General features: G+C 42.4%; 1 pseudogene; it reads left to right on the top strand.

Moving 5' to 3' along the window:
* The first annotated feature begins 9886 nt into the window (after positions 1-9886).
* LOC120608799 (uncharacterized) lies at positions 9887-10005 on the top strand (annotated as a pseudogene).
* The last annotated feature ends 282 nt before the right edge of the window (positions 10006-10287 follow it).

The raw sequence follows: 10287 nt of genomic DNA, 5'->3' as shown, positions 1-10287 counted from the left end.
CTTCTTGTTCTCAGACCTTTGGAATCAGACTGAAACTTACTGACTGCAGCTCCTGGGACTTCTTAGCTTCATAACTGCATGAGCCAATTCCCAATTTTATATATTAAAATTAACACATAATGTTAATTATACATATTAGTTAACATGGCTGCTCATATTAACTAATTAATATGATTAAAGGCTGACATAACAAAATGTCACAGACAAGGTGGTTTAAATAACAAAATGTTATTTTCACAGTTCTAGAAGCTGAGAAGTCCAAGATCAAGGCGCCAGCCAATTAGGTTCCTGGTGAAATCTCTCTTCCTGGCTTCTTGCCTTTTCACATGGTGGAGAGAGTGAGAAAGCTCTCTAGGTCTCTTCTTATAAGGGCATTAATCCCCACTCTTGTAGCCTCATTTAACCCTAATTCCCTCCCAAAGGCATCATCTCCAAATATCATCACTTGGAGGGTCAGGGCTGTACTGTATGAAATTGGGAGGGGATGGACACACATATTCCGTCGATAACAGCATGTCTCTCATTTTATAACTGAGAGCACAGAGGCTTGAGAAAGGGAGGTAACTTGCTAAGTCGCCCAACTTACAAGCGCAAGAGCCAGAGCCTGAGCCAGCATCTCTCCTGCAGCTGCCGTTCAGTTCGCTCTTCTAACGTACAGCGAGGATCTCATCTTTATAAATGGCTGGTAAAGATATGAAGAGTTGCTCAACCTCACTAGTTATCTGTCAGTACTAATTAAAATGACAGCAAGATTTTATTTTTCACTCATCAGTTGGGCAAAAATTAAAGACTAATAACATCTAGTGTCAGTTGGGGTGGGGGGTAAGGCTAGCTCTTAAATACCGCTTGCAGGAACAGACATCAGTGGATTATTGTTAGGGCAATTTGGCAGCATCTATAAAAACTTTAAATGTGCATTCTCTTTGATCAAGCATTTTCTAGTTCTTGATACCTACCCCAGGGACATACTTTCACATCAGCACAAAGAGGTACACATTGCGTTTTCTGGTAGCCATGACACATCGGAAGTGCCATATTTCCCATTAGTTGGAAATGGTTAAAAGGACTGTGTGCATCCAGACCTTCCGTGAAACCTTCTAAAAGAATTTGGCTGATTTGTATATTCTGATAGAATTATTCAGTAAAACAAGCAAACTGTGGAGTGTATACAGCATAATCTGCTTATGAGACCAAAAAAAGCATCATAATCTATATTATATGTCTATATGTATACGATTTCATTAAAAAAAAAAAAGACACGAGGACACATATACACAAGGGAAAAAGGGAGCAAAAGAGAGTCTGAGGAGAGAAGGAACACTTCTGAGGTGACAGAATGGGTCAGTGACGAAGCCAGGACTAAAATCTAGTTCTCTTGACTCCAGTTCCAGAGTTCTGCGGACTATGCCCACTGCTTCGTTCAGTTCCCCAGGCTTCATGCCATCTTGCCTATGATCAAAGGAAGCCATCGACCTATTGTTTCAAGAGAACTTCCAACTCTTAAAGTGTTGTAAGGTTTCAAGTATTTTCTCCTCCCTCTCCCGTGTTTAAAGCACCACTGGGATTGGGGGTCAGCACCCTCTGAATTGCGACTTGAAACCTACAGGTTCAGTGTTGGGAAGGACTTGTCTGATGTGCCGTCCGATTTCCATCCAAATAAATCTCATTTTGCTGATGTCTGTAAAGTCTGCCTTTATAGCAGAGAGCTCTCCTGGAACTCTGTCTTTAATAAAAGGGGAAAGAAGTGAAACTACTAATTTAGTTTCTTTAAAAGGCATGTATTTTCATGCACATTAAGTCCATCTGTTGGTGAAATGGATGCCTTTGCACAGCGTATAATTTGATAAAACCCAAAAGAACTCAGAGCTCCCAGCTCGAAGCAGAAATAGAGAAAGTGGCTGGGAACCTGACTAAAGTGGAGAAATCCACCAAACACTATTTTTAGAACTAAAAACTGATTTAAAAAGAAGTACCCATCATAAAGAAAGATTGATGCTCTTAGTGTAAGAGCCTCTCAGCACATTTGAACTGCTTTAGAGACCAAGATCAAAGGCCCCACACTGTCTCTGCAGCTCAATATTGGGAATACCTTTTTCACAGAGTTGTGCAGTATCTGAGCATCTCACTTCCTGCCTTCACACCATCCAATGTCTTCCCACTGGCTGCAGAGAGCTTACAAATGGGCAGCCACACTTTATTTGCTAGCATGAAATGTTTTAAAATTTGAAATGTTGACAACATTTAAACCTTGGCATTTTGCATTAAAAAATCAGAAATTTCACAGAAAAAAAAAAGTCAGAAATCAAGATTCTGATTTCTTTTGAAAAATCAGAAGATCTGGTCATGTTGGGTCCAAATTCGTGCACAGCTTTAATTGACTGATGCTGAGTCGTGCAGTTGTAATACAGACAGCATTCGCTTCCGGGTTTGCCACAATCCCTAACTGTATCTGCCTGGCCTCTTTAGACACTTGAGGTTGCAACACCTGGTCTTGAGGATTAAAGTCTAAACTTCTCAGAAAGGCTGGGTTCTTTACCACTGGCTTCTGGCCAGCTCCTATATCATCAATCTTTCCCAGTTCTTTACTCATTTATTTAGTCAGTAAACTCTCTTTGATTGCTAGCATGTACCAGGTCATGTGTTAGATGGGTACAAAGACAAATAAAATGCATGTATTAGTCAGGGTCCCAGCAGATGTCATAGACAAACGAGGACAATTCAAGTGAGATTGGTCGAATAGTAGGGGAACCACGAGGATAGTGCAGTACCCTGAGCCTGGAAACTTCGGAACTGTTGCTCACCTAGAGAGGAGATGTGACCTTCTGCTGGCAATACGGCCCGCCTGAGATAAACCCGCAGAGCAAGAGTTAAGGAAAAGATCACATACTCTCACTATCCTCTCTACCTCTGGTCTTCTAAGGGGACTCCAACATTGGCTGGGGCCGGAAGCAAAGGATAAGAAGGCCTCTTGATGCAGTTCATACAAGTCAGCTTCTTGAACAGAGAATAGGTCAGAGAAAGGGCAGAGTGGATCCAAGGTACAAACAGAAAACACCAATCCAAACCCATCCCGTCCTCCAAGGAACTCACAGTTTAGTGAGAAGAAAGTCAAGGTTGACAGACAACGCTAATTCAGTGGGGACAGACAACGCTAATTCAGTGGGGACAGACAACGCTAATTCAGTGGGGACAGTACTGTGTTAAGGAAAATCATGGCAGGCTATTGGAGCTCAGAGGAGATAACTACCCAGGCAGAGGCAGTCGGAAAGCCTCCCAGGAAATGATGAGCTCAAAGCTGAGAAACAAATGATTAAACAACTAGGGGTTAGCCAGATGGAGCTGAGGAGGAAGAGGCAAAAAGTCCTCATGGGCACCACATGCGCAACTCCCTGGGTCACTCGAGGTTCCCGAAAAGCCTCTTGCTCTTTTGTACCTGTATGCCTGAGCACAGACCCTTCTTCTGCTGGAAGAGCTGCCCCCCACCCCTGCCACCACCAACCACCCTCCGTGGGAAATTATCTCATCCGCATCCTCTCCAAGCCATTCCACTTCTGTATGTACCAAAAGGTAAATATACAGTCACCAAAAGACACATATTAAAATGCTCACCAAAACAACAACTAAAAATTAAAATGCTCACAAAAACAACAACAACTAAAAGATGCTCACAATGGCATTACTCATGGTAACCAAATGTGCGGCAACAAAGAATTAATCGGTGAATTATGATATAGCCACAGAATAGAATATTATACAGCAATGTGCAAAAATATGAAAGAATATCATGAATTATGTGTAATTATGTGTAAAAATATGAAAGAATATCACAAATATATTATTGAGTGAAAAAAAAGACACAAATGAGTACATCCTATAACATTTCATTGATAAAAAGTTCAAAAACAGGCAAAACCAATCTATGATGTTAAAATTCAAGGTAGCATTTACCCCTTAGGGATGTGCTAGTTACTACAAGGTAGCACAAGATTGGGGGTGAGGTTCTGTGTTGCTAGTAACATTCCATTTTACACAGTGGGTACTGGTTGCGTGGGTTCATAAAAATTCATTGAGCTGTACACTTATGTATACTTTTCTTTATGTTATGCTTTAAGTCACCTCCTCTGGCAAGCCTCCCCAGGTTATTGAATAACCAGGGCTTCATGTCCAGAGAGCTCAGAAAACCTTTCTGTAACGCACCCAAGACACCTGAAAACCATTGAAGAAAGATCAATGACTCGGGAGCCCCAGACTTGCCTTGATTTCCTTGGCAATGCTGGACAAATCCTGTCTACTCTCTCAGCTCTATCTACTGCTTTGAAATGATGCAGTGGAGCAGATGTGTTTCTAGTTCTTTCTAGTGATTGGAAGTTTTATAGGCATCAGAGATCAATGGGTCATCCAGTATTTTCTGAACTTCCTTGCCAATCTGGGACAGCTTCTGCTCATAAAACAACTCTGAAATGGCGGCACTTCTCAGCTGAGTGGCTCCCAACTTTCTCATCAAGGAGGGACCCTGTCACTAATTTTCTCCCATGAGCCCCACAGAATGAAAGAGGATGCAATTATTGTAAAAAGATGTTTATTGTATAGTGATCCTTAATTTTAATCAAGACATATGTCGCTGCCAACCTGACCTTGTGATCAGCATGAGATAACCAATACCTCTCCGGTGGATTATGTAATCCCCACTCGAAGCGGAGTAATGTGATAGCTTAGTTCTCCTGGGAAACTCCATAGCAGAGGCTCAGTGTAAGATTTCTGTTATTAATTTTATGAAATAGAAATTCACTCAAGAGCCCTTATTTCTTTTTCTCAAACCTCTCAGGATGGCACCCCTAGGTCAGGGCCACTATGTCAGTTCCTCATTCCACATATTGAAGAGACTTTCAGTTTTTCCTTCAGATACTACTTTCCTGACTTTTTTCAATAACGATCTCGGAATGATGTGCCTTTGTGATGTTCCATAAGCCAAGTGAAATGAAATATAATTATTTTAATAAAACCAATACCAGGGGCCATTTACGTTGCACCTCTTACATGTGCTGCTGCTATCCTAGGCACCTTATATGGGTTCATGTGGGTTGTGAAGTCAGACAGCATGGGTTCAAATCCCACTTCTGATCCTTCTTGGCCCAGTGGCCTTAAGTGAGCAGGTACTTAACCTCTGTGTCCCATTTCCTTGTCTATGGGATGGGACTCCTAACGTAGTTAGGTCAATGAGTTATCGGAAGGATAAAATGAATTTAATTCGTGGAAGCTCATGGCCCAGTACTTGGCACATAAGAAGCGCTCGAAGAAGTCAACTATTAATATAGTAATGCTACCTTCTTCACAACAACTCTTTCAAGAAAGCATCACTATCCACATTTTGTAAAGGAAAAACTGAGGCTCAGAGACTTGCCCCAAATCACACAGCGACCAAGTGACAGACGCAGGATATTAAACACCAGTGTACTTGACCCTAAATCCTGACCTCTTTCCACCAGTCAGCCCTTCGTCCTCCACAGATATTGTAGCTGAAAGCCTCAATGGTTGCTTCTATTCCCTTATAAACATCGATTATTTTTGAGAGAAAGAGTAATTTAATTATTATATTTAATCAGTTAAAAAAATAAAATTATCAGGTAAGACTTTTGCCTTGGTTGTAAAAACTTAATTTTTCCTAAGTTCACTTTTTATGGACCCATTCAAGATAATCAGCCCTAATTTTGTGACTGTTGCCAATCTTGTTTCAAGCATTAGCCAAACCCCAGCCAAGCTGCGTGAACTTGGACACTTCTTTTCCCTCTCAAAGTGGGCCTCAGTTTCCCCTTAAGTAGAACAGAGGAAAGGGTGGGGGCTCCCCTAGTGCTTGCAGCCTTGACTTGGAATCGTCTCTTCTGACATCATTCCAGGGCCTTTTACACACGTGAGCAACTGGGCTTCAAACGTTTGATTCCTGCCCTGTCTTCCTGAACTATGTCAGAGGGGGAAAAAAAAAAAAAGAGTTCAACATCTGTTTTCACACCAGGGCTAGAACTCATTCCTAAAACATTTTTCATACTTGACCAGAAGGGCATTTCGTCACGAGTAACAGGATCCATCCCTTGCTCCCTGGCCTCCTCCGTACTCTGCTGATAAGATAGCAATGAACGTGCCGATGCATGCTTCCAGGAATCGGAGCTTTTCCCTGGCCCCGGCCAGCGCTGCTGCCTTTTAGAGGCAGGTGCCAGAGCCCAGTGCCCTCAAGCTGGCCAGTTCACTGTCCTTGGGGCTCTCTTCCCACCAGCATCTCCCTCAGGCCCCTGTAGGCAGAGATTAGTCACTTGTGCAGCCACTGATCAAACACCCCCTCTCCCTGGCTTCCTGGTCCCTGGGCCACTTGGGGAAGAAGGACCTTCTCTGCTAGCTTCTGTATCTCCTAGGCATGGAAAGAGCTAAGTATACTCCCCAGTCCCATCAATGGCTCAGGGGAGGCTCTCCCCCACTCACCCCCGGTGTGACCTTGAACAGGTCTCTCAACTTCTCTGGACCTCCATAATAGCTAATGTTTATAGAATACTCACTCTGTGCTAGGCATCGTTCTAGTTACTTTTTATAGGAATCAATTCATATTTAAACCACTCGACAACCTTACATCTTGTGTGATTAGTTTTGTGTTATTCTATTTTGCAGACGAGAAAACTAAACCAGCAAGAGGTTTTATGGTTCACCCAAGGCCAGACACATCTAAGATTCGAACCCAGGCCCTCAGACTCCAGGAAGGCTCACTTTACCACTCGGCCAGCAGCCCTTAAACATTGTGGTCTCAGGACACTCTACAGTTTTCAAAATTATTGAGGATTCCAAAGAGCTTTTGTTTCTGTGGATTCTATTAATCACCCTATTAGAAATTAAAACTGAGTTTTCGAAGCCCAAGAATACACAGTACACATTCATTAGTCATCAAAACAATGTCATCATCACACATCGAGTGGCTTCCAGAAAACTCTACACCCAGGAGAGAGTGGTAGTGAAAAAAGCAAATGACACTTTAGTATTATTACAAAAATAATTTTAACGTCATGGACCCCCTCAAAGGCTGTCAGGGACTCTGAGGGGTCCCCAGACCACACTTTGAAAACTCATACACTACACTGTCTCCATTACCTTGTTAGAACACATGCCTGAGGAGGTCCTCCCTCCGTTCCTCACGGGATATTGATGCAGTGAGTGAACATTTACTGAGCACCAACAGTGTATGAGGCACCATGCTGGGCCCCGGCACACAGCAGTGATTAACAAACACACCCTGCCCTTGTGAAGCTTTTGGTCCCATGGAAGAGACAGACAGCGAGCAAAAAATCCTTCCAGAAATCAGTCTTATGTAAGAGCTTGAGTGCAAGTAATTTAATTTGGGAAGTAATCCCAGGAAACAGGAGTCAGGTATTAGGGAGTAAAACGTGGAAGGAAGAAAAGCCAGTATAGGGAGTGTTCTTGAGCTGGTCACTGCCGTGAGCACTGGGGCCGGATTCTGCTGACATCTTCTGAGGAGCAATGTAGAATGTGCCTCAGAACTGCTCACTGGAAAGGCAGCAGAGGAGGGCGTTTAGGCACCAGCTGTTATCTCCCATTATGATAATTATTAGAAATTTAAAAAGGGGACACAACAGGACCAAAAACCAGAGACACGACATAGTGTGAGGGTTTTCCTGAGGACTTTGAAAACTGTGACTCTGCTTTGCAACAAGGAAGTGTTGTTGCCCATCTTCAAATGAGAGTGTGGGCTCCATCATAGCTTCTGCTCTTCCTGCTCCTTCTATCCCCAAAAGCACCCAGTTAAACCTTTTCAGATCAGAGACTTTCACCCTTGGGCCGCTAGCTAGTTCAGCTCAGAAACCCTTCCCTCCCAGCATTTGGTACCAACACGACTGCTCCCAAGGCACACACGTAGTTGCAGACACTGGTTGCCAGGGACAGAGGAGGCAACTCAGGGAGTGAAAAGAATGTTACATGTTGAACTCCGTGCTTAAATATAGGCCATTTCAAAGAAAGTCTGTAATTCAAAATAGTCTTTGAAGGATGCACGATATTTTTTTGTCCTTTTTCTGAACAAGGAGCCACAAATGCAAAAAAGCAGCTGTAATTTCTTTAAGACAAAAGTCTTGGTGATTCAGAGCTTGTCTTTGCTCGTCTTGTTTATCTTTTAAAACCAGGCCTTCTTACAAGGTCCACTGGGGTGCTTGGTAGAAGGCACATTGAGCTGGGAATCGGGCCCTGGGTCTCATCCCAGTTCAACTGCTGGGCTTTTGAACAAGTTTCTTCTCTTGTTTGGGCCACAGTTTTCATGTCTATGAAATGGCTGGGGTGGTGATGGGAGAGTTTGGCTGCATCGCTATTTCTCAAAGGGTGGGCACAAAACAGTGCAGGTCACCTATGGGGAGTGATTTCAGGAATCATAGGCTTGAGAGAAAATAATAAAAAGGAAGAGCTTTTCAGTTCTCTTCTTATCCTTCGTATTTCCACGTCGGTGCAGGTGTGCCCTCAACAGCTCTCTTTCTTCTGTAACTGAGAACATGTCTTAGGACCAGGCTTCAGCAGGCAAGAATAGCTAGAGTTTCATCTCATTGTTTTGTTATCATTGTGCGTGTGCCTTGGTTAACTTCTACTTTAGCAAGTAACTATTTTTGTTTTCCTTTAAGGTAGTGATAGAAAGTTTTCTTTGTAAATCAATTCATTTTAGTTTTTAAAAGATGAGTTATTTAAAAAAAAAAAAGTAGCAGATGATGTTACAGGAAGCGTATAACTATGGCAACAATCATGGCCATGTCACCCAAGTTCGGCAACTAACTCTGTGTACTGAAGTCTGAGGTTACTTCCCTCACTAGAACTAGTCTGTTCTGGCTGTGAATGGCTCGGTCATGGGATGTTCTCACTGTCCTCCATTCCTCTATTGTCCATGTTCCCTGGGTGCCGAAGTTGTGCTAAACAGACTCTGGGTCGGGGGTAGAGAGGTCCAGGTTGCTTGGGAATTTTGTTCTGCCACAGGCAGAACAGCAGGTCCCCCCTCCTGGAATAACCCTACGTATAGCAAGAGATGGGCTCTGGCTGTGGTTTTAGCTGTACTCAGAAGCAATGACCATAACCATAAGTTCTGAGTGCTAAGACTTTACAAGGTGCTTCCTTGCATATGAGCTCAGGAATCCTCACCACACACCTCCAATTTAGGTGTTATTTCTGACTTCATTTTACAAGTGTGGAGATGGAGGCTCAGAATCTGAAATGACTTAAGAAGTCACATATCTAGAAAGAGATGGAATAAGGTCATTAAATCTACATCTTTTATCATGCTCTTTCAACTAGAAATGATGCTAAAGAAGATTTGGAAATAAATCAGGAAAATGAACCCAGATATTTTCATGATTTTAAATCTCTCATTCTATAAATGTGCTACGTGAATTGTCCCTTCATTTGGAGAACATATCATTTTTCAGTAAATGAACAATTTCATAGTTAAACCTTTGTGCACACCTATAATATGTTTATAACTTTCCAAAATTTTAACTGCTATGTCAAAAACTATATGTATATCTTTAAAATTCTTGACACATATTGACACATATTGACATGTATTGACACATATTGCCAATATGTCCTTCAGAACGGTTGCATCAGTCAACTCATGTGGCCCCAGCATGAATAAGACTGCCACCACTCTCTCACATTTACTCTGAGTATTTTAATTAAATTTCTTAAAATAGGACTGAAATGGCACTCCAGTATACCAATTAGGATTTCTTTGATTATTAGTGAAGTTAAACATCCTCCCATCTGCTCATTGACCATTTAGATTTATATTTGGAAACTTTACATTCAAGTTCATTGTTGACTTTTTAAATATTTTATACATTCAGGATTAGGGAAACATGTCTACGGCCATGCTACCCTGAACACGCCTGATCCCAACTGATCTTGGAAGTTAAGCAGCGTTGGGCCTGGTTAGTACTTGGATGGGAGACCACCTAGGAAGACCAGGTGTTATAAGCGTAAAAAAAAAAGAAAAGAAAAAAAGGATTAGGGAAACAGTCTCAGAAGCAATCTGGGCTCCAGTTTTTCTAATTGTGAAATGAGTTTTAGAGGAAATGCTCTCAAAATCCCCTCAACTTTAACCTTAACTGGGGCAGAGGTAGCATCGATGCTGCTGAGAGCCTGGGCACACTTCCTAGACTAAAGTCTCGGCCTTCTCAGCCCCTTCCCGTTCATCCAAGTAAAGATGGTCCAGGCTGCCAAATGTGCCGGGCCACCCCTGCCAGAACTAGCACCATAATT

The sequence above is a fragment of the Pteropus medius genome, unplaced genomic scaffold, assembly GCF_902729225.1.
Source record: "Pteropus medius unplaced genomic scaffold, Ma_sr-lr_union100, whole genome shotgun sequence".
Lineage (NCBI taxonomy): Eukaryota > Metazoa > Chordata > Mammalia > Chiroptera > Pteropodidae > Pteropus > Pteropus medius.
Note: the sequence above shows the minus strand (reverse complement) of the source record. Positions and strands in the feature narration are given on the sequence as shown.